We start from the raw sequence: 26,534 nt of genomic DNA, 5'->3' as shown, positions 1-26,534 counted from the left end.
CGATTCTTGCCTAAATCCCGGATGTGACCCACAAAATATCTACCCGTGATTTCTCAATAGACTGTGTTTCCTTTGCTGGGAATGCCTTCTCCCTCTCTGTCAATACCTAAAACATCTCCTCTGAGACACTCTCTAGGCTGAGCTACTTTCTTCCTGCTCTGTGCTCTCCAAGTTCAGTGTACGTAACTCTATTTAAAATATATTGGTGATTATTTGTCTACTTGATTCTCTCACTTGTGAAGCAGAGAGGACTTTGAGCTCAGGGACCATTTGTTTAAGAACATGAGTACTGTGTGCCTTACCCAGTGCCTACCGTGTATAGTATATGTTCAATCAATGCTGGTGGAGGGAAGGAAGGAAGGAAAGAAGTAGGTTAAAGAAGGAGTAAAGACCTCTAAGCAGGCAGACGGTAGTGTCAGGCTCTTCCAAAAGGGATTTTGGCCAGCCAGCCTGGGACAGACCATCTCGGGAGATCTACAGAGGAGTGGGCCATGGTTGTTAGTGGCTGCAGGACTGTGATCCCCAGTGCAGCTACTGGCAGAACCCTGGGGAATCCCTCTTTCTTGGCCCAGCTAGTCACTTAGCTTCCTGAAAGGCCAGTGCATGGTTCTGTGCTGGCGACAGTTCTGCAGAGCCAGCCAGCACCAGCCCGCGGCTGGCTATGCCAGAGGGCGCCTAGCACCCCAGAGGCTGGGCCTTGCTAAGTTCCGGCACTGTCCTACCAGCTTCCTCTGAGGCCTCCGATATGTGATATTATCGTTATTTGATCATTATTAATAATGAAAAATAGTTAACCTTAGTTTTGGTGAATTGCTTTTATCTGTTGGCTATTCCTCAGCCAGCGAAAGAGTTTGCAGAGCTGGGTCCTCATTCAGAAATTCCTCAATATGCAGCTTTTGAAAGTGCTTCTTAATTCTCCAAATATTATCCGTTGGTGACAAAGAGTATTGTAGCTGACAACCCTGAGTGCAACTATGACGATTTTTCAAGATCTCCGAACTTGACAACACAGATCTCTTCTACTTTCCACTCCTTGCCATTCATTTCTGCAAACCACTAACTTCAGCGTTCAGGAGATTCAATAGAACATTCAGCACACATCCTTCACTGCTCTTAGAAATCAGTTCTGTCGATGGATAAGCTATTCAGAGAAAGTGCTTTTAAGCTCGTCGTTGAACATGGTAATGTAATATCTTGCAATCGCAGAGTCAAAGTATGTTTGAACGAGAAGGGATCTCGTAGGTAGACTTGTCTGAACTGAGGACGCTAATGCCCGGCTGGAGAGGGTAAGTAAGTTGCCCAAGGACACACAGTGAGTGAATGGCCGAACCTGGCTTGAACGTAAACATGATGATCTTAAACCACCTTTCTGCCACTAAGTATTGATGGTATGTGTATACGTATGTTCATATATATGTACATATATATGGTAATATATATATATATATATATATATATACACACACACACACAAACTAGAAGAAGCAAGTCTTGCATCACATAGACCAAATTGTCTATAGAAAGCGATAGCCCTGCTAAAACAATAACCCATTTAAATATAGGGCATCCTGGTCAGGAATAGGCCCAGAGCTTCACCAGCCCTGGGCCCTGATGGAAAACAGGGCATTGTTTCCATCCAAACCTTGCACTGAAAGGCAGTCTGTCAGCTGGCAATGACCTCGTGAGACAACTTTGGGGAGAGCAAAGGGCCGAGAAGAGAAAGGCCTCATTCTCGCTGCAAACAGGAAAAGGAAAGAGAAAAAGAAAGCTCTGTCTCCACACAAGGTTTGCTGGGCTGGCTATGAACTGTTCCAGTACGTTCCATCAAATAGACGCCTTCATAGCGTCAAGCCAAGCGCGAACAGCGGGTCTGGGACTCCCATTCCCCGGACACGGGCAGGCCGGCTCACGCATGCTCCCGCTCTCTCGCGCCCCGGGAGAGCACTTACATGGGCTTCATGAGGCTAAGCAATAAACACTTTGTCTTCACCCTGCTATTTATGGGTTGCTTGGGGCACCCTGTGCTCTCCACTGCCCTTACCCGGACAGTCGGCTCCCGCAGACCCCACATTTAATAAGGGACGACAGTAAATGCAAAAGGCTCTGTGTGACCCCACGCTCCTGTCTTCCCGGCCACCCGTGCTAACTGCACAGAAAGGACAATCTGCATCCATCCGCCTATTCTCCAGGCTCCCCTCCTTGAGGTTAAATCCATTCTCCTCTTTCCTGCCTTGGAGACTCTTCACTAAGCCATCTCTCTAAGATATCTGTTTCTATTTTACCACTGCCAGGGATTCTTTCATTCTTCAGCGATGGAACAACCATCTTGGAAAACTAGAGCCGCTCGGAAACCTGTAAACCACCACCATCGCCTCCCGCGGGGGGCCGGGGTCGGGGTCGGGGGGGACGGTCTCTGGACGGCCTCGCACGCGCGGAGTGAAGGAGCCAATTTGTCCTACCTGTGGCTGACCTCCAGGTGCACTTAGAAGCCTTGTGCTTCCCCTGCGCACGTGGTGTCGGGGCGGGTTGCAAAGGGGCGGGAGGCCCGCGTGAAAGCAAGAAGCGTGTCCGGGCCGACAGGCTGTGTGAAGGCTGCGGAGGAAGACGGCCGAGGTGTCCCCCGGATGCAGGACCAAGGCCCGTCACTTTGGGGGCCTCTTTCACTCCGCTCTTTTGGGGGTTTCAGGGCTCTCAAGGCTGATGGGTCCTGCGTGAAGACAGTCACGGCTGCATCCTGTCCGCCCGTGGGCCGTCACACAAGCCCCGAGCCCGGCCGCCTCTCGGCCTTGTCTTCATCTTGGGCTAACCCGTTGTATCCTGAAAACACACAAGACAGAGAAGGATGCGTTAACTCGCCTTCTCCCCACAGAACACAGTTCACCATTGCAGCACTGATTAAATACAGGACATTATCTCACCATAATGCCCTCCTGGCGGCGTTCCCAGGAAAATTCTAACTAATCATAAAAATAGAAAGAAAAACGCAACCTAAATTCCATTCCTCGTCTTAAATGAGTGATGTGTTCACTTTTATTTATTTTTCTGGAAGCGAGGCGGGAAAAGAAAATGAATTTTAGGGCTTAGGAAAACAAGCTACTAATAGTACTAAGTAGAGCAGGGCGGTGGTGCAGACAGTGGGGATGTAGCCGGCAGGGCATGGGCGAGTCCCGGCCCTACCCCTGGCTGTAAACTGCGAGTTTTAAACTGGAGCACCTGGCAGGGCAAAGCCAGGATGGGGCGAGGAAGTCGGGTGGTTGTGAGGCCATGTGTAGACACATACGCACACACAGACTCACACGCCCACACAAACTAGGTGCGCAATAGCATTTTTAAGGCCCTGGCAGGCAAACGCACTGCCAATACTCCTTTTACGCAGGGCCTGCATGCTTCTCTAGCACCGTCCTTTCTGGAGACTCTGGCGTGGTTTAGCTATTCCCTGCCTGGAAGACTTTTTCCTGCAGGTTCCGCTAGCTAATTTCTACACAGCCTTTAGAGATCAGAGCAAATGGTATTTCCTTCAGGAAGCCTTCTCCCAAAACCTCTACCCTGACTCCAGCCCAGGTGCTGGGGCTCTAAACCTGCCCTTCCTGGCAGTCACGTGGCTGTAATTAAGGCACTAATTGCATAGCTGGCTGTTTAAGGGCTCTCCCCTCCTTTAGACCTAAGAACGTGTTGGTCTCATTAACCATTTTGCACGTGCCTGCCTGGTAGGCAGTAGTTGTTCAATAAATGCCCATGTTGGATGAGTGCTGATGGGTTGGCCCAGCCTGTGAATGGTCCCCTGTGTCACTGGCAGGTCCCAAGTTAAGCAGCAACAAGCAGATGTGGAACCAGATCATGGCTTGCAACACTAAGTACCATGCCCCTCCCAAGTGATTTCTGCTCTTTCCTGCTGGGAAGACTTCACGGGAGAGTTCAAAAGCCTGAAAACCAGCTTCGGAGATGCTTCTCATAATGGTGCCCTGAGTGAAAAGAAAATAAAGGACCCCCCCCCCCCAACCCCTCCTGCCTCTACCTGCCCCCGCTCCTGGCATTAGAGTCCCAAAGCTGCCATTTCCCATCACGGCTAGTGCTGCAGTAATGGGCACTGCTACTTGATGGCAAAGTTCTAGCTGGGCTAATTAAGCATACTGAGCTAATAACCTTCCATTTTGGGACCGGTATTATTCATAATTTAATGTATTGCTGCTGAAACATTAACCTTTCGACAACTGGCATGCTGCCCACAGCAGCCCAAGTGCTGACCATCTTTCAGTAAAATGAGTATTATTGTTAAAACAGGTATAAATCATTCATGGCTGCCGCTTTTGTGTCAGACCCTACGTGAAAATAAGCAGTAAGCTGGGTAATTTATTTACCTTTTGGTGATTATTTTTTATGATTTTATGATCATATTCAATGATTCATAAACATTGGCCCGGTGCCATTTTGTAATCATTTCACATTTTAAATACTGTGTGGCTGTTCTGCTTTTCATCTTTAAAAATTTCAGGATTGATACCAGGCAACTTAATCCAGACACAAATGCAATTTCATTTGAAAGAAATAGGGTGGGGAGGGGGGAGAGGAAAGAGTCCCAGCCCCATTCATTTGAACAAAACCATTTTCAACAGAGCTGATTGGAGCTTGCCCTTGCTACAGCGTTGCACTTACTGTAGCAAACTTTCTTTGAAGTTTAACACACAGAGGGTGCCTTGAAATCTGGATAAAAGCACAGGAAAACAGTTAACAAGCTTCTGGTTGGAAAGATGATGGGAAGGAGCTCAAGGGTGGAGGGAAGCCTGGAAACTCTGGCCTCGGGCCAAGAAGGTTGGAAGCCACAAGCCTGCCTGCCAGCACCTGGTTGGAGAATGTGATTACATCCCCCGGGATCTGGAAACTTTACTGCCCGCCCGCCTGCTCCTGCTGCCCGTGCTGTGTTTGGGCTCCCGGAACGGTTCCAGAAATTAGCCTTTTCTCCTTCTGACAACAAGTAGGAACTGGAGGCTGAGAGGCAGGCAGGTCTTTCATGGCCCGAGAGCTCAGGAGACCTCCCCACCTTCCACAGGCCGTCTCCCGGGGGCCCTTCATGGCTCTTCAACCGGTGAAAACACAGAATTCCCAGTAGGTAGGAGCTGAAGCCGATGTTCTGATGGTGGGAAGGAAGCGGGGCCAGGAGCAGGCAGAGAGTGTGACATCGTGTTACCACTGCTCCTCCAGAACGTCCAGGAGCAAGCTGGCTTCTGGAGCCTCATCTCACGCCAGGCGTGCTGGCACAGAGGAGCGTTCAGCCAGGGGAGACAGGCGCCGTCGCCCCAAACGTGGGAGATGAGGTCTGGAAAGGCGGCCACGGGTATGTGCTGTAAACAAATACCCACGTCCACAGGGAAGCCCAGGCAAGAGCAAGATAAGAGAGGTATTTCTTTCTGGGACAGTCTGAATTGTGTAGCTCTGAGATGGCGGCTTACTGTGTTTTCTTCCTTCAGTTTGCTTAATTTCCCGTGTACCGCTTTCATGGTTTTTTCAAAAAAAATCGATTGTCTGGTTTTAGATTTTACCTGTGGATATATATACATATATCTCCACAATAAAAAAATTAAATAATTATATATTAATTAAATAATGTTTAACAATGCTGCTAGGTATCCTAACGTCAGGAGGTTGTAAGCGTTAGAACCGTGGGGGCCCCGTGACCATCTGAAGCGGGGCTTACTGTTTCCCTCCGTCTGTACTTAGAAGTTGAGAACACAACCCTCAACCTCCTGACGTTAGGAAAGCAGCTTTTTAAAAATATATATTAACTAAGTAATTATATATATAATTATTTAATTTCTCACTGTGGTAAAATATATATAGCATAAAATTTGCCATTGTATGGTTGTTTTTTTAGTGCACAATCCAGTGGGGTGAATCACTGGATTACATTCACAATGGTGCATATCTCTCACCAGTAACTATTTCCAAAATTTCTCATCACCCCCAAAAGAGACTCTGTACCCATTAAGCATCAACTCCCCACTCCCTCCTGCCCTCAGCCCTTGGAAACCTCGAATCTACTTTCTGTCTCTATGGAGTTGCCTATTCTGGATATTTCATATAGGTAGAATCACACAATATTTGTCCTTTTGTGTCTGGTTTATTTCACTGAGCATAACGCTTCCAAGGTTCATCTATGTTGTGGCATGTATGGGAACTTCATTCCTTTCTATGGCTGAATAATATTCCCCTGTATGGATATACCACATTTTGTTTATCCATTCATCTGTTCATGGCCATTTGGGTTGTTTCTAGCTTTTGTCTATGAGCATTGTTTCTGGCTTTTGGCTGTGAATTGGTCTATAACAAACTGAGTCCCTAGTATACAGGGACTAATATATTTTTTCATTAAAGGTCATTGCCCATTATATACACTGATCTACCTTCATCTTGAATGCTCTGCCTGTTAGCTTGGCAGAGCTGGCCTGGGCACACGTGGCAAAGCCATTCATGCCTGGTAATTACTCTCCAGCCATCCTGTCAGCACTGCCACCTAAGAGCACTTCTTGTAGTCACCTTCTGGCGTCACTGAGGCTGGTGCCAGTTGTGAATTCTGCACCAGTAGGTTCCATTCTCTATATTGGACTTGATAAAACACGCTGCTTCTCAAGTATGATAAAGAACAAGTTAAGAAACAGAATAACCTGGCATGAGTGAAATTCCCCTTCAATCATGTCAGCCAGAGCAGATGTTGTCATGAAATTTGATGTTATGGATTTACTTCCTAATATAAAGTCTAAGAGGAAAAACAGCATAAGAGCTGAAATGTGAATTGGACATGTCTACAGAGTGTGAATTGGATTCAAGACAAAATATTATGAATGGTTAATAGGGTCAGTCTAAGTATACTTGCTGAAATAATCTCTTGGATATGCAAATATTCTGAGAACTACACTGTCAAATATCTATTGTATCCTCTTATCTATGTGTTCACAGAACTGCTACATGTTATAACAAACAAAAAATGTGAATTTAAAAAATAATGTCACCCTAAAATAATACTTTACTTTGAATAGTAATTTTTGTTGTCAGGGTTTTTTTTAACTTTTGTCACACACCAGCCAACCAGGTTCTTAAAGCGGCATTATTTGGAAATATTAAGAGGTGAGCTTTGTGCATCCTGTTCCCAGCGGAAACAGAAGTGGGGCTGGGGGTAGGGAGGGAGTGGGAACAGGTCACATGCTCAGCTTGATCTGGGTCCCTCAGTCTGCCGTTAGCACCTGCCATGCCTTGGTGTTACTGCAATGGACCTTTTGCTTCTACTTGATCTGGGGTCCCTTCAGTGGAATACCTTTTCCTGGGAACATTGTCTTGAGGACTTGAGATGTTAGCTACATGTTCACCATCTCACTATAATAATCAGCCCATTACACCCGAGGATGGGGGCAAGGAGAATTCGGACAAAGGACACTTGGAGAGAAGCCTTCGGTTTCACTGTTGGTAATTTCCAGGACTTCACCATCAAACTGCTCACTAAAACCCTTAGCGAGTAACCAAACTGTGAGCTTCATTTAGTTTCTTTCCCTCTCCTTTTCCTAATTTCTGTGAGTTGGGCTGGTGAGCAGGAAAAAAAAAATTAAAAAATGGTCAGCAGATGGATGGCCCTCACCTCCCCCCGCCCCGAGTCATGTCCTACAGAAGTTCCCTCCCCCCTCCCCTCTTCTCCCTCCCCCACCAGTTTGCAGACACTTACTCATCCATGTTTCCCCAGCACTTTGAACTTCCCTCTGTGATAGCACATCTCATGTTGCATGACAGTTCATTTGTTTTTGTATATGAACTCCTCAGGGTGGGGATTATGTCTCATAACTCTTTCTGTCCCAATCACAGTACTTGGAAAATTCTAAGAGCTTGATGAACATTTTCTGGGTTTGATGAAATAACAACTTTTGTTTACAGAGGATTTTTTTTTTTTTTTTTTTTTTTTAACATAAGATCATCTTCCTGGATCTGCGGACCAAACTAGGGTTGTTCTGGTGGATACTGTGAGAAAGACATAGAAACCAAGACTAGGAGTTTAGTGATTTGGCTAAAGTCCCAAGGTAACTGGGGGGTCTCCTGATGTCTTGTCAAACCCCTTGTCTCATGGCTTCTCATGGAATATTTGGTGATGTGACCTCAAAGGAAGAACTGGCCAAGTCTCTTTGGGACAAAGTCAATTGATAGGGGAGATTATGAAAGACATCTGTCTCCACCTGGAGCAGTAGGTGGGCCTCCAGAGGACAGCCACTGAAACTATTTCCAAAATAATGGGGCAAAATGATGTGTTTAGTTTCCACACCTTGGAATTAGGTGCTACCTATGGATTCAAATATGACCATTTGGGCAAATCTCTCAGTGAAGTGCTGAGGACATTTTCTTTTTGAGGGACTCTGGAAAAATGCTCACCAATTAAGGCAGGCTGACTTACAGTTCATAGACTTAGCTATATAGACAATGTAATATTACTCAGCCATAAAAAGGAATGAAATTGGGTCATTTGTAGAGATGTGGATGGACCTAGAGTCTGTCATACAGAGTAAAGTAAACCAGAAAGAGAAAAACAAATGTCATATATTAACGCATATATGTGGAATCTAGAAAAATGGTACAGATGAACCTATTTGCAGGGCAGGAATAGAGATGTAGACGTAGAGAATGGACATGTGGACATAGGAGGGGGAAGGGGAGGGTGGGACAAATTGGAAGATTAGAATGGACGTATATACACTACCATGTATAAAATGGATAGCTAGTGGGAACCTGCCATAAAGCACAGGAAGCTCAGCTCGGTGCTCTGTGATGACCTAGATGGGTGGGATCGGGGTGGGGGGAGGGAGGTCCAAGAGGGAGGGAATATAGGTATACATATAGCTGATTCACTGCATGTACAGCAGAAACTAACACAACATTGTAAAGCAATTATACTCCAATTAAAAATTAGTGGGAACAAACAGAGCATCCAGAGAACAGCCGCTTCTGGGCTGCAGCTGACTTGAGGTGTTGACCTGCTCTGCACTCTCTCCACCTGGCTAAGTCCCAGTCAACTTTCAACACATAGCTCAAGTCTCACTGACTTTAGGAAGGCTTCCTTGGCCATCCCTTCAACCCTGCCCTCTGTCCCCCAATGTGCTCCCACAGTGTCTCACGTTCATTTCCATCATTACACTGTGGAGTTTGTCCCTCACTTGACTGTGTGCTCCCTGAAGGCAGGGGCCTGTCCAACATGTCTGTCACTGGGCCATTCTGAGAGCACATGAGATGATGTAAGTGTCCTGCAGAGGGACCGTGACCACCAGATATCAGCTTACAATACCCAGCCATTCACTGTGCTTGGTGACACAAATTCTTACATAAATATATCCTCGGCCACTGGTTTTTTTTTTTTGTTAACAATTTCTGTTTGCTAATTCTACAAAACAAAAACAAACAAACAAAAACACTTCCCTGGTCTTGTAGGTCAAAATTTGTTCTCGTGGCCTTCAAGACCTTTAAGATTGAGATTTCTTTGGATTCACTCTACCCGCTGACTCCTCATCTCTCTCACTTCACCATGTACATGCTGACCTACCGTCTCCAACCTCTGTGCTTGTGCACACACAGTCCCCTCTGCCTGGAACACCAGCCCCAGAACCGGGAGAATCCCCTCCATCATGCAAAACCCAGATCACATGGCCCTCTGAATTCTTCCCAGACCCCTTTCCCCAAGTCATGTTAGGCTTGTCTCCTCTTAGTTCCCTGAGCTTCTGCTACTGCCTGACCTTTCTCATCATGCTCTGATTATTTCTGTTTCCTTTAATTAGAGTGCAAGCTCTCTAAGGGCAAGGATCTTGTTTTTTTTCCTGCACCCAGTGCCAGGGGCTAGGTGGCTGGATGAATTTTTTTTTTAATTAATTTATTATTTTTAAAATTTTATTTATTTATTTATTATTTATTTTTGGCTGCGTTGGGTCTTCGCTGCTGCCCACAGGCTTTCACTAGTTGCAGCGAGCGGGGGCTACTCTTCATTGCGGTGCGCGGGCTTCTCATTGCGGTGGCTTCTCTTGTTGCAGAGCATAGGCTCTAGGCACGCAGGCTTCAGTAGTTGTGGCTCGCAGGCTCTAGAGTGCAGGCTCAGTAGTTGTGGCGCACGGGCTTAGTTGCTCCGCGGCATGTGGGATCTTCCCAGACCAGGGCTCGAACCCATGTCCCCTGTATTGGCAGGCGGGTTCTTAACCGCTGTGGAACCAGGGAAGCCCTGGATGAATGTTTGTGAAAGAAGAATCTGTATAATTTTCCATTTAATGAAGTTGAAGTTCTTTACCAGCTCTGCGAAGACTTTAAATGTACACTGGTTTTTGTATGGTGTCAGATTTTGGTTTCCAGGACTTTTGTTCTAACAAAAGGAGAGTGGGAACCCAGGAATAAGCAAGTTGCAAATGTACAAACTCTCCTTCTCTAAGGGCCATAAAAGGTTGAGCACTGAGACGGCTGCCATCCTGCTGTCCAATTTCACCCTGTTTATTGTATTCTTGGGCCTAATCAAGATGGCCAATGTGACATTTGCAACTAGTTTTATGCAAGATGCAAAATCTTGTGCAACAATAACCAGAAAAACTGTTGCAATTCTACACAAGTTGGAAAAACCTGCGGGCTGATTTGGCCTTTGCAGATGTGACTTCATTTCTTTGTCTCCATCATTCATCACAGAGGCCCTGCTTTGGAAACTTTAAGTAATTAAAACATCTATCAACTCTCCATCGACAGCGATGGCGGTGTGCCTGTGCGTAGTCAGTCGGTTCCGTTCCAAGGGTGTTCTCATGTGATAATTATGTAACAACACAGTTCGTCACTATGTGGGTAATGAGAAATGGTCATGACACTGTTATCTTATCAGGCATTATTAAGTTTTGCTAATGGATGAGACTTTCTATCTCACTTTAGTTCTAACTTTCTATCTCACTGGTTGGCCAGTAGAGTCACTTGCAACACCAAAAAGCAAGTGTTTAAGTATATACTTTTAAATTAATTACTACTTAGTTTTATTTATTTATATCCAGCCTTACAAAGAAAGAAAAAGGATTTAAGGAAGCTTCGAAGACACAGAGCGGTCCATGTTACAAGCGGGTGTCTAAATGGAGGCCCTTTAGGCAACCAACAGACGCTGTCACGACTACATACTATGAGATATCACTTTACTGACACATTTGCCTTTCCTGACTCACCCAACAAGGGTGATAATTCCCGCCTCTGTACCAGCCCTGTGCCCTGAATAAACCTATCCTGTAGTGTAGCTCCTATCATATTGCAAGTCTTTATTCTCATGTCTGTGAGCATCTTGGCGGCAGGACCCTGGCTTATTTACTTTTGTACCACATGTACCTAGCACAGCTCTTCGGTTAAGCAAGATGATGATGATGATGATGATGATGATGATGATGATGATGATGATGGATATTATTGGGCAGACTCAATTTTAGATGTGCCCTCTCCTCCCAGATTCCCTTTTCAGCCCATCCCTGAGCACACCCACCAGTACCTCTCTGGCTGTCCCTCCTACTTCCCCATCCATCTCTTCCCATCAGGCCCTGTTCGCAAGGGGCACAGTCCTGCAGGGAGTCTAGTCGTCTCTGCTGTGGTTATAACAGGGTTAAAGTTGAGGTTTCTAATCGCTCCCATGAGGTCTTATTACCTGTTGATTAGGTCCTTTTGGGATCAGCATCAAACTGACAACAATAATAAACACTCCCTTCTTGGAACTCAGTAATGACCCTGCCTGCCCCACAGGCCCGGTGGCTATGGGGAGGGGCACTGTGTGGGCCTGGAAGTGGCAGGCCATGCTAGGGGGCATTTCCTGGAGATTTGGTGGTGCAGGCGCAGAGGTGCAGCTAACAAGCCGATGGGCACCAGCTTGAGATTTTTGCCTGGCTGGAGGCACCTCTGTTGTTACAGCACAAGGTGCTCAGAGGACCCTCCACAGCCAGCCCAAGGACTTGAGGGATGGAGCTGGGTGGTTTTTCCACAGGACTTGAGGAATTTCTGGAGAATGGTCCTGTAACTGTTTCATGTGTATTTCGCCAAACTTTTTTTCTATGTGCATATAAATGTGAATGAGTGAGTGAGTGTGTGTGTGTGTGTAGTTTTAGTGTTCTTATTATAAAAATGCAATCAGACTAAACATCTTGTTTGGCAAATTGCTTTTTTGTTCACCCAACAATCTCTCTTGGACACTTTTCCCTATCAGTGCTTAAAGTTTTGCCTCAGATAATGTGACCTACAAGGGCTTAATTTCCAAAAGGCACAAACAGCTCGTACAATGCAATAACAACAACAAAAAACTCAATCCAAAAATGAGCAGAAGACCTAAATAGACACTTCTCCAAAGAAGACATACAGATGGCCAAAAGGCACGTGAAAAAATGCTGAACATCGCTAATTATTAGAGAAATGCAAATCAAAACTACAGTGAGGTACCACCTCACACCAGTCAGAATGGCCATCATTAAAGGTCTACAAATAACAAATGCTGGAGAGGGTATGGAGAAAAGGAAACCCTCCTACACTGTTGGTGGGAACGTAAATTGGTGCCGCCACTATGGAAAACAGTTTGGAGGTTCCTCAAAAAACTAAAAATAGAGTTGTCATATGATCCTGCAATCCCACAACTGGGCATATATCTGGAGAAAACTGTAATTTGAAAAGATACAGCACCCCAATGCTCATTGCAGGACTATTTACAATAGCCAAGACATGGAAGCGACCTAAATGTCCATCAACAGATGAATGGATAAAGAAGATGTGGAATATATACACAGTGGAATACTACTCAGCCATAAAAAGGAATGAAATAATGCCATTTGCAGCAACATGGATGGACCTAGAGATTATCATACTAAATGAAGTAAGTCAGAAAGAGAAAGACAAATATCATATGATATCACTTTGTGTAGAATCTAAAATATGACACAAATGAACTTATCTACAAAACAGAAACAGACTCATAGACATAGAGAACAGACTTGTGGTTGTCAAGGGGGAGAGGGGGTGGGGGACGGATGGATTGGGAGTTTGGGATTAGTAGATGCAAACTATTATATATCAAATGGATAAACAACAAGGTTCTACTGTATAGCACAGGGAACTATATTCAGTATCCTATGAAAAACCATAATGAAAAAGAATATGAAAAAGAACATATATATATGTATAACTGAATCACTTTACTGATCAGAAAAGTGATTAGTAGAAATTAACACAACATTGTAAATTCAACTATACTTCAATAAATTTTTAAAAAGTTTTGCCTTAATGTGATAAAGAGCATTACAGTAATCCAGAATAAGAACAAAGCAAAATACCTTTAACCATTCTGTTGTTGTTGAACATTTCAACCATCTCCAATTTCTTGGTATTACAAATAAAGCTACAATGACATCCTTATACATGTTCTCATGTACCTGTGCAAGTGTATATTATGAATGGTTGTGCCTATTTACACACCTAACAGTAATGTCTAAGTGTGTCCTTTCTGTGGCTCCTGGTTAGTATAATTTTATTTATTTGTGACAATTTAATTGTAATAAAATATACCTCAGTGATATTTTAATTTGATTTTCTCTGACATTGCATTTATTATGGAATTAAAAATATGTAATTCAAACCTAAATAAAAATTATAAGAATAATCCAAAGAATTTCCATGTACCCTTTATGCAAGTTCACCAATTCTTTATATTTTGTCCCATTTGTTTTAGTATATTTTTTCTCTTTCTATATCTGTGCTATCCAATATGGTAGCCACTAGCCAGCCACACGTAGCTATTTATATTTAAATGGAATAAAATTAATAATTCAGCTCTTCAGTTGCATTAGCCATATTTCAAGTGCTTGGTGGTCATGTGACGCTCTTGGCTTCCATATTGTCAGAGCAGGTATAGAACATTTCCATCATCATGGAAAGCTTCACTGGAAAGCTCTGAGTTATATGAATGCATATTTTTGAGCCATTTAAGAGTCAGTTGGAGAAATCATGTATATTTACCCCTAAACACTTCAATGTGTACTTTCTAAGAACATAAACATTTTTTTACACAACCACAGTACAATGATCTAAATCAGAAAATTTAACATCAATATGACATTAATCCACTGACCCCATTGGAATTTCATCAAATGTCCCAATTTTTTTCTTTATGGCCATTGTTTCTCCTGGTCCAGGATCAAATCCAGGATCAGACTTTGCATTTAGTTGTCATGTCTCTTTATGTCATTGCATTTTAAGAATTAAGTATTCAGTCCACACTATGAAATCCTCTGGGGTATGTAGCAGGTCTCATTTATCTTTCCGTGCCCAGCATTTAGAGCAGGGCCTAGAATGAAATCAGTGATTGGAAAAATGAACGAATGAGTGAATTTCTGTACCACCTCTTACTTCATTCTAATTCTAATCATTCTAATCATCATACCTCCTCATTCCCTGAAATCAAAACAGAGGAGGGTAACATATCATTATTTTGGAAACATATTTTCAAAAAGACACCTAAGAAAAGGTATTAATGTAGGGCTGTAGACTGGCACCACCATCTTTGGAAGACATTGTGGCAATCAATATTTAGAAGAAGATGTCTTCTTTGCCCTAGCAATTTCACTTCTCAGGACCTACACCAGAGAAATCCACGCATATGTGCACAACAAAACAAGCGTAAGGATGTTCACTGCAGTGTTGTTTGTAATAGGAAAAAAAGAAATAACCTAAAGTCAATCAGTAGGGCAATGGTTAAAAAAATGCATGTAGTTATATCCATGTTAATTCATTTAAACATTTAAGAAATAGTTGTAACTGTTAACATAGTAGTAAAACACCTATTATGTGACAGGTTATGTTAGAGGTTTAAGGGACAAAGAAATGAAGACAACATCTCTTATTGAGCCTATATTTTAGTAGAAGGATTATGGAATGCACAGCAGCAGGTAGAAAAATGAGATGGGGCTCTGCATAATGACAACAAAAGATCTCCAGAGCATTTTAAATAGTAAAGAAACAAACAGGCAAGTTGCAAAATAATGTCAGGATATATTTTATGTTTAAAATCACAAAATAAATCTAGACATTCCTGTATGTACACATATGCATGTGAATGAAAGTTTTTCCTTTTGGTCTGAACGGACACATGCCAAGCTGTTACTACCTCTGGGACTGAGTTTTGTTTTATCCTATCTTTCTTGATTTTGTTTTTTCTATGAGAATGCTTTCATGCATTGCTAGTGAAATTAAAAATAAATAAATAAGCACACTAATGGGAAGTCTAATCATCATGCCAGCTAAGGGAAAACAGACACTATCTAAGCATTAAAGAATCGAATGCAGTTACTACAGCATAACCAGAATAAAAATTGACCTGTAGACTCTAGCCATTCATAGGAAACAGCACCAACCAGTACATGAAATGCTGTGCTCTCACCAGCTTCAGCTACCAAGCTTTATTATTTATCCTAAGTCTTAGCAGTTTCAATATTCTCTCGGAGGAAAGAAGGAAATTAATATTCACTGTGTACTTAACACCTTCCAAACACTTGTCCTATTTACTATTTCATTCTGTGCCGGGAACTTCAAAAAGTATTACTATCCCTCCATTTTACAGATGGAAAAATCAAGGCTCAGAAGGTTTAACATGTTTGTGCAAAGTCTCGAATACACCAGCTAGCAGGTGATGGAGCCTAATTCAGATTCAGTCCTTCCCAACCCCCGAAGCTCACTGACTCTGCCTTTCAAGAATCCCTTAAGGATGGCTGGAGAGCGGGTTTGCAGCTTCAGGATCTCAGTGTCTGTCCTGGGTGTCTGTCTCCTTGTCCTTTTCCTCCATTTTTAGGGATGCTCTAGAACAAGCTTTGGGTAATGCCCTGGGCATGTTTGACACACTTCTCTCCAGAGTACCCCCATTTTTCTCTGTTCCCATCTGCCCATGGTATCCCATCTCAACAGAGAGAAATAAGGAACAGTGTCAACAAAGAAGAGAGGATGAGATAGTCAGAGAAAGAGAGGCAGGAGACCACAGAGGAGTCAATAAATAGAAGACAGAGAAAATGAGCCAAGGGAGGGGAGAGGGGTTGGGTCTGTGATACAGCGAACTATGGGAATCTTGGTCTCATGAATTACAAGGATGACAACAAAGCCACGCAGGAAGGATTAAAAAATAATAACAATAAACACTTTTCCTAATAGGATGGGAAGGGGGAGGTTAGTGAAGGGTGGAGAGGAGAGAAGCGCCCCAGACACCACCCACTTTCCTTCTGTGTCGAGGGGAGCTGGTGGAGGGTCCCCAGACGGTGCCCTGGGGCCTGGCTGACCAGGAGGGAAGTCTGCAGCCCCTCTGGATTCGGGCGTGGCAGGTCCCCTCCACACCCTGGGAACATGTCCACACTTTAGGCCCAGACACCCGCAGAAGCCCTGCACCTTGTATGTTACTGTCTTAGGGATTTTCAAAGTTTGCCCTTGGCCTGAATGTCTCTGGGCATCCATGCAAAATGATAAAACAAATTAAACAGTGCAGCAGCAAACCACGGGAGAAAGGGTGAGCGGAGAAGAGAGAGAGACAGAGACAGAGACAGAGAGAAAGAAAAGCAGTTAGGACAAGAGACAAACTGGAAGGAGGGCAACGGGAGGGAAGAGGAAAGATGGCAGGAAAAAGAGACGATAAGAAACAAGGAGAGAGAGAGAGAAGCCGGCAGAAAGAAGGGAAGGGGAGGGGAGGGAGGAAGGAAGGTGTTTTATATTCCTAGGAAGGAATGTAGAATAATATATAAGAATAATATACAAGAATATAAGAATAATAGAAGACTGTTCCCCATATCCTGAAGGTCAGTAAATCTGGCTGGGAAATAAAGAACAAGTTCTAGTTGAGGGTTGGCAGAAGCCCCGAGGAAGTACAAGAACTTCTGCCAGCTTCCACAAAGCTGCCTCCTAGAAATTAACAACCCAGGGCCAGCCATTGTGCACACGGCCCACGTCTATCCACTCTCACGTCCACATTACAGCCTGGAGGATGGGGCATCATCCAAGGTGTTGCTTTAATGTCAGTAATTACAATTAAGCAAGAACTCCCGTGGGATATTATCACATACATCTACTATGTGAACTACTGGGGTGAGGTAAGGTGGCGAGTGACACAAATACACAGGAAGGAATGTTCCAGAAGAGATAACAGGCAGTGGAATCAAACACGGATGGGAGGTCTTGATTCCTACAGATGGGTTCCATACACAGAAGCAGGGAGGCCAGAGGGTTCCCAGGAGATGAGATTGGAACATGGCAAAAATCCTGACCCACCCCATCCTAGGCTCTCCTAGCACATCCTGTTAAACAGTCTCTAAGAAAGGGGAGACTCACATGCTTTGTGAAATTGTATGTGGTAGCAGTCTAAGGGCTAGAAGAAATGATAAGAATCTCTCCATCCAAGGCTATTATTTTTATTTGCTTCAAAGCAGAGGCTAAAATGAAGGGGGAGGCCATTAGACTAGGCCTCAACTAAGGTAGTGCTTTCAAACTCTGGGTGTGACCCGTTAGCGGGTTGTAAAATCAATTTGGTGTTTTGTGACCAGCTTTTCTTTTCTTCCTTTCTGTATTCTTTCTTTCCTAATAGAATAGAAAATATCAGCAAGTACCTCATGTAGTGAGGGTAAATACTGTTGCAGGAAACTTTTGATCCGGCTATATATGCATACATATTAATACACATACATGCATACTTATATACTGGGTTGTGAAGTAAAGTTCATTTCTTATCATGAGTTGTGGCCTAAAAGTTTTTGTTTTGTTTTGACCATGCCACGCGGCTTGTAGGATCTTAGTTCCCCAACCAGGGACTGAACCCGTGCCCTTGGCAGTGAAAGCACGGAGTCCTAACCATGGGACTGCCAGGGAATTCACTATGGCCTAAAAGGTTGAAAGCCAGTCGTCTAGATGTATCAATGAAGCATAGAGGTTTTTGGCTAGAGAATAGAAATTTCCAGCTTTGAAATGCACGATCAAACAAAACCTCTGGCTGTGGATGCTGTCCAATGGAGTTGACCAGAAGCAAAAGATGGAAAGCCCACTAGCTTTTCTTGAGGTGTGTCTGCCACAGAAACTCCATGAATGGAGGACAGTAGTTTGCAATTGCTCAAATCTTAGGAAAACTTTAGGATAATCCCTAGTGCCCAAACTTGCACCAAGTGGTTGTGAACTGCTAAAGCAGTATCATTCCCAGAGAGCACATCCTTCCAGCTCCTTTCTCAGATAGGCTCATAGAGGACAAACGGAAAAAGGTGATCCTCCTTGGTCTATGCTGGGTACCAAGAATTCTTTCTACTGCCAAGAGTCTTAATTATTTCTGTTCTATAGGATATGCTATGCTCTTTTCCCTGTTTTTCCAAACAGAGTTTTTCTTGTCTACATCCTGTTCTTTATCCACTGTATTGGGTGCACTGGGGGTAGATAACTTATCATTTAACCACAGGTCACTGAACCACAAGGAGCTACCTCTGGATTTCAAGGAAAGAGACTTCACAGGATGCAGTTATATGAACCTTTGGGTTCTTTCCATTTGAGTTGCATGAACTTTTATGTGTTTTATGGGCAATTGGGAAAGTGTTTCTGTGGAAGATGGGCATGAATGGATGCTGAGTGGGCACCCAAAGGGGTGGACTGTAGCTGACATTTGTCAGTTGCTACCGGGCATCCATGCCCTCCTCTCCCATCTTAACAGCATCTAGATTTTCCTCTGGATAACTGCACCGGCATGCAGCCTACGGACTCTGTGGGCTGTTCCAGCTGTGAGCTCTAATGACTTGAGTCAGTCAGCACCTTTCATTTCCCTGATTACAGTTGTTCCTTCAGGGGTGGGCATAGTGTCCTGGGAGGGTCCCATCAGGTATATTTCAGGAATCCTACTTGGAATGATGGTATGAAACACTCTCTACCACTGACATAAATGAGGAAACATGGGGCTCCAAACTTGGCTGGCAGGCATCCTAAGACTCCAAGGGGAACAGGCTTTAGGACAAGGTCAACATTGTGGTTGACAGAGTGGAGGGGAAGAAGAGCTCTGGCCCTTCTTTATACTCTTGAGCACTTGAACCAACCAGCCACATGGCCTGCCTTACCTCTGGATTGTTCCCTTTGAGCCAGTAAAACCCCTCACTGAAGTACGTTTGAGTTGACTTCTGCTGGTTGTAGGAAATACATACTTCCTCCACTCCATACTTTGTTTTGCCAAGCTCCGTCATCTCAGATGTGGACTTGCCGAGCCTCTGTCCTAGGCTGTCAGGAGGGTGGTTTCCTTCACATTAGGGTTTAGTGGCCTCAGCCAGGGCCTACACCTGAGACTTCTCTCTGTGCTCAACTTCCCTCATATATTAAGTACATTCTTACGAAACACATGATCCTTGATTCTTTTGGAGCACTCAAGGCTCATTTGACTGTCTCTTGCCTCTTCCTCCACATTTGGCTGATTTCCCACCACTAGCCTTGCCCATTATGCCACAGTAATACTAAACTGCTCCGTCCAAGCCCCATACAATTTTATATGCCTTTGCTGACACTGCTTTTTTTTTCCTGCCAAGAATGCCCAATCCTCTCCACTTTCTTTGCTTCTCATCTATTTATCCTTTTAGACCTGTGTTCTCCAATATGGTAGCCGCAAGTCACACATAGCTACTGAGTTCTTGAAATGTGGCTAGTGGAAGTGAAAAACTGAATTTTTAATTTTATGCCATTTAAATTAATTTAAATTAAAAAATATATATGGAACAATATAAAATATGTTTCTATTAAACACACCTTTATTGCTTTGATAGGACTACATTTTACTTTAACTGTTGAGAAGTTGGTGTCCAAATTGAGATGTTCTGTAACTATAAAATACACACTGTATTTCAAAGACTTTGTACAATAAAAAGAATGTAAAATATCTTATTAATAATTTTTATATTGATTAGGTTGTGAAATAGCAATATCTTGGATATATTGGTTTGAATAATACACATTAAGATGATTTTCTCCTGTATATTTTCACTTTTTAAATGTGGTTACTGGAAAATTTTAAATTACATACATGGCTGGTAGTATACATCTACTGGGACAGCACTGGACTAGACCCTACCAGGTTTCATCTCCTTGAGAAACCCTTCCCTGGTCACCCAGGCTAGGTGCAGTGGCTTCCTGGCTTCTCATGACACCCTCTTACATAGTACTTATGTCATTAACCGATACGGTCGCTTCATGTGTCTGTCTCCCTCCCACCTATCCCCAGACTATACGTTTCTCAAGGGCAGGGACCATGTTTTATTTTCCAGGGCCTGCACAGTGCCTGGCACATAGTAGGTACTCAGTAAATACTTGTGAAATAAATTAATGAATGGCTAACCACATCAAGTTCATGATATCACAGGTATTTCAAAGTGAACTTTCACGTACAACTACTTTCTAGATTGATATGCTATCTTAGGGCTTCCTGGAGGTCCCGTCTTTTGGCTGAGTCTCTTGGTTACTGTGTGCAGTGCCCAACCTGGGGGGCTGTACAGAGCAGCCCTATAGGCTAACCTTTCAGCCTTTCCTAGAACCCTGATCCTGAGAGGGTACCAGATGGGTGCAGAGCAGGAATGAGCAGACAAGGATGAGCTCCAAGAGGAATGGAGGGAAAAAAAGAGGAAGTGAGGAATGCAGGAAGCAAGCCTTCTCCCTCTGCCTTCTGTGGCAAAGTGAGCTGAGCATTGCTGCCAAGCAAACAGTGGTGTGGAAGGCCGGGGAGGAGAAGCAGGGCTGGCTGTGGTATGCCACTGGGTGGAGTTAAAATTTATAACAAGGGAGAGGCAACTGAAGAAAAGAAAGATTCTTTTAAAAATTCTGCTGAAGCCTAATTAGAAAAAAATTCCATTCCCTCATGCTAAGTTTTAAGAGACTTCCCTTTCAGAATTATTTTCAGTCTGGTGGTAACAGGCAGGAAGAGTGTCAGATGTTCACCAAGCTATAAAGCGGATACTCCCCACCCCCTAAACACAGAACCTGCCCATATTGCTTTTCTGACTTGGGTTATGAGGATACAGGATATGAAGTTGTCAAGGCATAGATCTTTCCAGATAGGAGTGTCCCTTGTGGTAGATTGAAAACAGAATGGCTGAAGTATTCTGCAGCTGTTCCCGCCAAAGAAGTGGAGTAGATTTTGCCAGGCCTTGAATCTGGGTTATACCCATGGGACATTAGACAGCCTGATGCAAGCAGAGGCTTGAAAAGTGCTTGAACACTGAGACTTGCCCTCTTTTGCTCTTTTTGGAACCCAGCCACCATGTGAAGGAGTCTAGGTTAACCTGCTAGATACTGGGGACATGTAGCTGGTCACCCCTGTGGATACCCCCTACATGCTAGACCTGTCTGTGACACCACCAGGGACCACCAGGCCTCAGAAAATCCTCCAGCTGACTGCACCATACAAGCAAAACTGGGCAAATCCAGCAGAAGAACTTCCCAGCTGAGCCCAGCCCAAATTGCCAACCCCCAGAAAGGTGGGCTAATAAATGATTGTCGTTTGAAGCCTCTAAGTTTTGGGGTGTTCTTTCATGTGGCAAAAGCAAACTCATACATTCTGACAAAGAGGTGTGGAAATCCATAGAGAAATAGCCACCTTACTTACACCTTATTATAACAGTGTGATTCAGAATGATTCAGAGTATGGGCTTTGGAGCCAGGCAGATGTGGTTCCATCACTCGCATGATGTGCTCTGGGGCATCTTTGGTAAAAATGACAGCACCTACTTCATAGGGTTGCAATGAGAACTGTGTCACCCAGCGTGGCACATTGGAATTAGGATAATTTGGGTATAGTTTATAGAGGAACAATTGTATTTACAAAGGTGTGGTCAGGGTTCAGGGACCCACAAGGGAGAGTGCAGTGCCCTGGGGCCATGTTATCACCGAAGGTGTGAGGAGACAAGGAGGTGACCAAGAGCTGGAGACACAGCAGGCAGGGTCCAGAGGGCCACCTGGCAGGAGCCATGACCTCGAGTTGAGAGATGGAGCTGTTCCGCAGTGACACGTCTGAGAAGGAGCTGGAGGAATAAAAACTCGGACCCACACTTTTTCCTCCTTATTTCCTGCCAGGGTTCCTTGTTGGCCAAATCCAACTAGGAGCCACTGGACATACAGATCAGCCTCCTGTGGCGAAAAGTAAGGTGACGAAGGAGGGAGAGTAGATCTGGGGCGAATAATGTGCATCAAAGAACTGAGCATGTACCTGACACCCAGTAATTATGATGAAATATCATTCATCTATAAACAAGGGCTATAAGAGGCAGAAAAGGAAATGAGTATTTTTTGCTAGGGTGACCTAGAGAATATTCATGGACAAGATATGCTTTGGAGGGGTTGGGAAAATAATAACAAAATGATAAGAGCAAATATTTATTTGGAATTTACTATGTGCAGGTACCATTCTTTATACCTTATGTACGTTAATTTATTTAATCTTCATAACTATCTTATGGGGTAAGTACTATTATTATCCCTATTTCACAGGTGAGAAATTGAGGCAGAGAGAAGTTAGGTAACCCAACTGAGGTCACACAGCTAATAAGTAAGGGAGCCAGGATTTGAACCCATTTCAAAGGCAGTGTGGGGCGTGACTTTCTTTTTTTTAGGCACAGAGCTAGAAAACTCTTATAGAGGAAGTAGGGAGTTATCCAGATGGAGTAGAGTGTGGGGTTTCTGCCGGAGGGTAGCAAGAGACAGTCTGGAGAGAGCGAGGTAAGGACCAGACTACTGAAGACCAGAATGATAGGCTGAGGAATGTGCCTTTATTCTGATGGGCGATGGGAAGCCACCGAGGATTTCTGAGAAGAGAAAGGCAGTCACGGCAGAGTGCAAGGAAGATAAATCCTTGTGCGGCATGAAATTAACAAAGCAGGGAACAACGGGAAGCCAGGCAACCAGCTAGAAGATACTGCAGTAGTCCAAGCACCAGGAGATGAGGGCTTGAATAAGATGACAACAACCGAGATGAAGGGCAGGATATTAGAACTGCACGCAAGGGAAGGCTCAACAGAACGAGGGGACTGATGAACTGGGTGTATCAAGCGTGGGGTGGTGCTGGAGAAAGAGAAACAGGACAAGAGGTTTGGGACCCAGGTGAAAGGGTCACGATGGTATCAGATGGACCATTCAGCCACACTTAGTGTACAAGTTGGAAAAAAGTGTACATCATCCAGTCTTGTGTGTTTTCTAGTTATAACACAAATGCCATGAAGTTGTACCAACCCCTAATCAATTGCAAAATAATAACTGGTTTTGCAATATCAGCTCCTGGCAGATTCACTGGTGAGCCTGGAATAAGGATGGGGAGGAATTCAAGGACTTCCCCCTGTGGTGGTAAGAGACCAGGGTTGCAGGATATTGTGAGATTAGTTCTGGGGAAGCTGGAAGGATGCTTGGTTGCCCGGCGACAATGCTGTCCCCACGGCAGCCCTGGGTTTCCTGCAGTCCCGGATGCATCTTATTAAAAGGAAAGAGGGACGGCTGGCTGACACATTTCCCGAAGTGGCATTTTCAATGTCCCAAGTCTTGGTATCTTGTTTATAAGTGGCACTTACAACATACAAGGGAAGGGGGAAAGAGGGGGGAGGAAGAAAGTTCTCCTAGGGTCTCGAGCACACGAGGAGTTGATCTTGACTCTATGACTTCAGCTCGTCTAACAGAGACGGTGTGCAGAGCCTCCTTGAAATCCACCTGAAATGAATTAGCCTGAAGTAAAAGTAGGGGTTTATCTCAAGTCATTGCCTCGAATAGCTGACTACCTGTTGGAAGAAGGTTCTGATCGATGCAGACCAGAGCAGCCGTGCGTGAGCTGTTACACAGCGGTTAGTATTGATCAGAGCTAAAGGCTGCCGATAGGAATGTGGAGTGAACTGACAGGCAGAGAAGAGGGAAGGAGGAAGCAGCCTTCGCTGGTGGCAGCTGTACAGAGGAAAGCCGATAAAAAGCCAATTCCACTTAACTGAATGGCTGCTAACTAAATATTTTGGGGGCTACAGCCTTCCCAGGTAGCAGCTGGAGCATCTCGGTTCCAGAACTGAGATATCAAGCAAGAGCTGGGCATCGACAGGTGAGATCACAGGGCCCTGGTGATGGATGGGGGAAGAAGAGAGGCCCCCGAACAGAGGGATGGGTGGCCCTGGTCTTGACTGAGCTGACTGGGTGCATTGGAGGACAGCCATGGACTACGGAATGCTGCTGATGGGAAGGAAAGGGACAAGCGCCAGGCTGGGATTTGTGAAACAGTCTCTGATTAATTAGTTCATTTAAAACCTTGATGCTTTTCTCTGCACTTAAGGGGTATTGAAACTAACTGCTGCAGTAAGAGAAAGTTGACCAAAGGCTGGGCCATTCACAGAGAGAGGCAGAATGGTGCAATGTTGAGCTGCTAAGAGACTGGCTTTGGGAGATTCGGTGCTCACTGATAACTTGTTTTCTGAACTTGCAAGTGCTCAGGATTGCACTTCTCTTTCTTGAATTAGGTATGACCATGTAACTTGTTTGGGCCAATGAAATGTGTGTCCCTTCTGGGTGGACATTTAATTGCTAGTGAACAACTTTCCTGCTCTTCGCTTGCCACTGTGATCATAGGTGCTTGTGTTCATATGGATAAGAGCAAAACCCCCTGGAATGTTAAGCTAACACATGGATAGTTGTCCAAAACTGCACTGGATTTTGTGTGAGTGAGGAATAAACTTCGATTATGTCACACTGCTGAACTTTTGAGCCTGTTTGTTACCCAGCATAACCAAACCCTTTCTGACTGGTACAGGGGGATTGGTTTTTAGAATCCTGTGTCTACCGGTTGCTAGTAGTTTTGTGATTTGGCCCATTGCTTAATCCATCCATATCTTGGACTATGTATATAAAGCATATAAAAATAGTAACAACAATAAAAATTATGATGTATTGAATGCTTACAAGGTATAAGCATGGCATAGGCTCTGCTTATGTTAATTCGTATAATTCTCAAAGCAGCCCTGCAGTAGGATCTATTATTATCCTCATTTTACAAATGTGGAACTCAAAGCTCAGAGAGGTTAAAAGACTTCCCCATGGTCACACAGCTTGTAAATGACAGGCTGGAATTCAAGCCTAGGCAGATCACTCCAGAGCACTTTTTCTTAACCATTTTCCTACCCTGGATCTCAGCTTAGTTGCTTAATAAATAACAGGTCTTCCAGTATAGGCTTGGGAATAAATTCACCAGTTGGCTCACACTCAAGCATTCTATATGGGAGGAGAAGAGAAAAATGTGGCTAGTATTTCTTTTGCTCTCTCACTAGTCTGTCTACACCACCCCTTCCCACAAGCCTCTGTAAGGTCTGAGCCTGTCTGGAATAACCTTCTCCATTTGTTCCCTCAATCTTGGGTTTTTCTAAGGCTCCAGATCAATTCCCTACTCATTCATGATACAAACAAAGAAACTCCTTATCAGTGGAAGAGACTGAATGGACTTCTGTCAAAGGATGCCATTCTGAGGAGTTTCTCATGTATAAAATGGGGGTAATAACCCCCATCTCACTGGGTTGTTATACCATTTTTCATCTGTTTTTTAACATCATATTCTAGGTTCTAGACACTGTGTTATGTGATTTTATATGTGTGTGTTTGTATACACACATATAAAAGATCTACCTGTCTGTCTGTCTGTCTGTCTATCTATCTATCTACCTATCTATCTACTTACCTACCTACCTACTTAACGATCTATCTTTTAATCTTCACAGCAATCCTAGGAGGTAGATAATATGTCCATTTTACAGATGAGAAAACTGAGGCTCAGAGAATTTAAATACTTTCCCAGAAGTCACTCAGCTAGAATGAAGGATGGGGAGCCAGTTCAAATTATAATCCCCAAGCCTGGTCTTTTTTCTGTTAAACTCTAGTGCCTTTCTCCCACTTGTGGAGTTAAAATAGAATAAGACAGTTAAGATTCTCTTGGAGTACAGGGCCTGGCACATAATAGCAGCTCAATAATTGGTAGCATGAATTATGGTTCATTCATAAACATTTATTTATTTATTTACTTGTTATTTTACTTTCCTTTCTTTTTTTGCTGTGTGGCTTGTGCAATCTTAGTTCCCTGACCAGGGATTGAACCCAGGCCATGGCAGTGAAAGCAATCAGTCCTAACCACTGGACCACCAGGGAACTCCCCATAAACATTTATTGAGCAGCTTCTATGCACTAGGTAGTGTGCTCCAAGAAATTCCTAAAGGAATTTTTCAAGGAATTTGAAAACAAACATATAAGGAAATCATTTCTTGTCCCTACTGCCTTTCAAGACACTCTTGGGCTGCCCACAGCGTCAACTCCTTAGAAAGCACCGAACAGAGGGGATCCCAGGCCAAACGAGTGATGGGATACAGGGAGCGGCAGCAGCCCTCATCATGCTGGTGTGCTTTCTCAGTGGGTCTGGGTCCATAACCAGCCTGCAGGCCATCTGGGTAGCTGTGCAGGGGTGCGTGGAGTCTCTGGAGAGCGGAGCAGCCCAGAGCAGC

General features: G+C 44.1%; 1 protein-coding gene across 1 annotated transcript in view; it reads right to left on the bottom strand.

Moving 5' to 3' along the window:
* Positions 1–26,534, bottom strand: part of ZFHX3 (zinc finger homeobox 3) — a 428,452-nt gene that overhangs the window by 287,391 nt on the left and 114,527 nt on the right. The window contains exon 3 of the mRNA XM_082436143.1: positions 2,460–2,817. The gene's annotated coding sequence lies outside the window, so the exon portion shown is untranslated. The remainder of the gene's footprint in view (positions 1–2,459; positions 2,818–26,534) is intronic.

This window comes from Balaenoptera physalus, assembly GCF_965194825.1.
Source record: "Balaenoptera physalus genome assembly, chromosome: 19".
NCBI lineage: Eukaryota > Metazoa > Chordata > Mammalia > Artiodactyla > Balaenopteridae > Balaenoptera > Balaenoptera physalus.
Note: the sequence above shows the minus strand (reverse complement) of the source record. Positions and strands in the feature narration are given on the sequence as shown.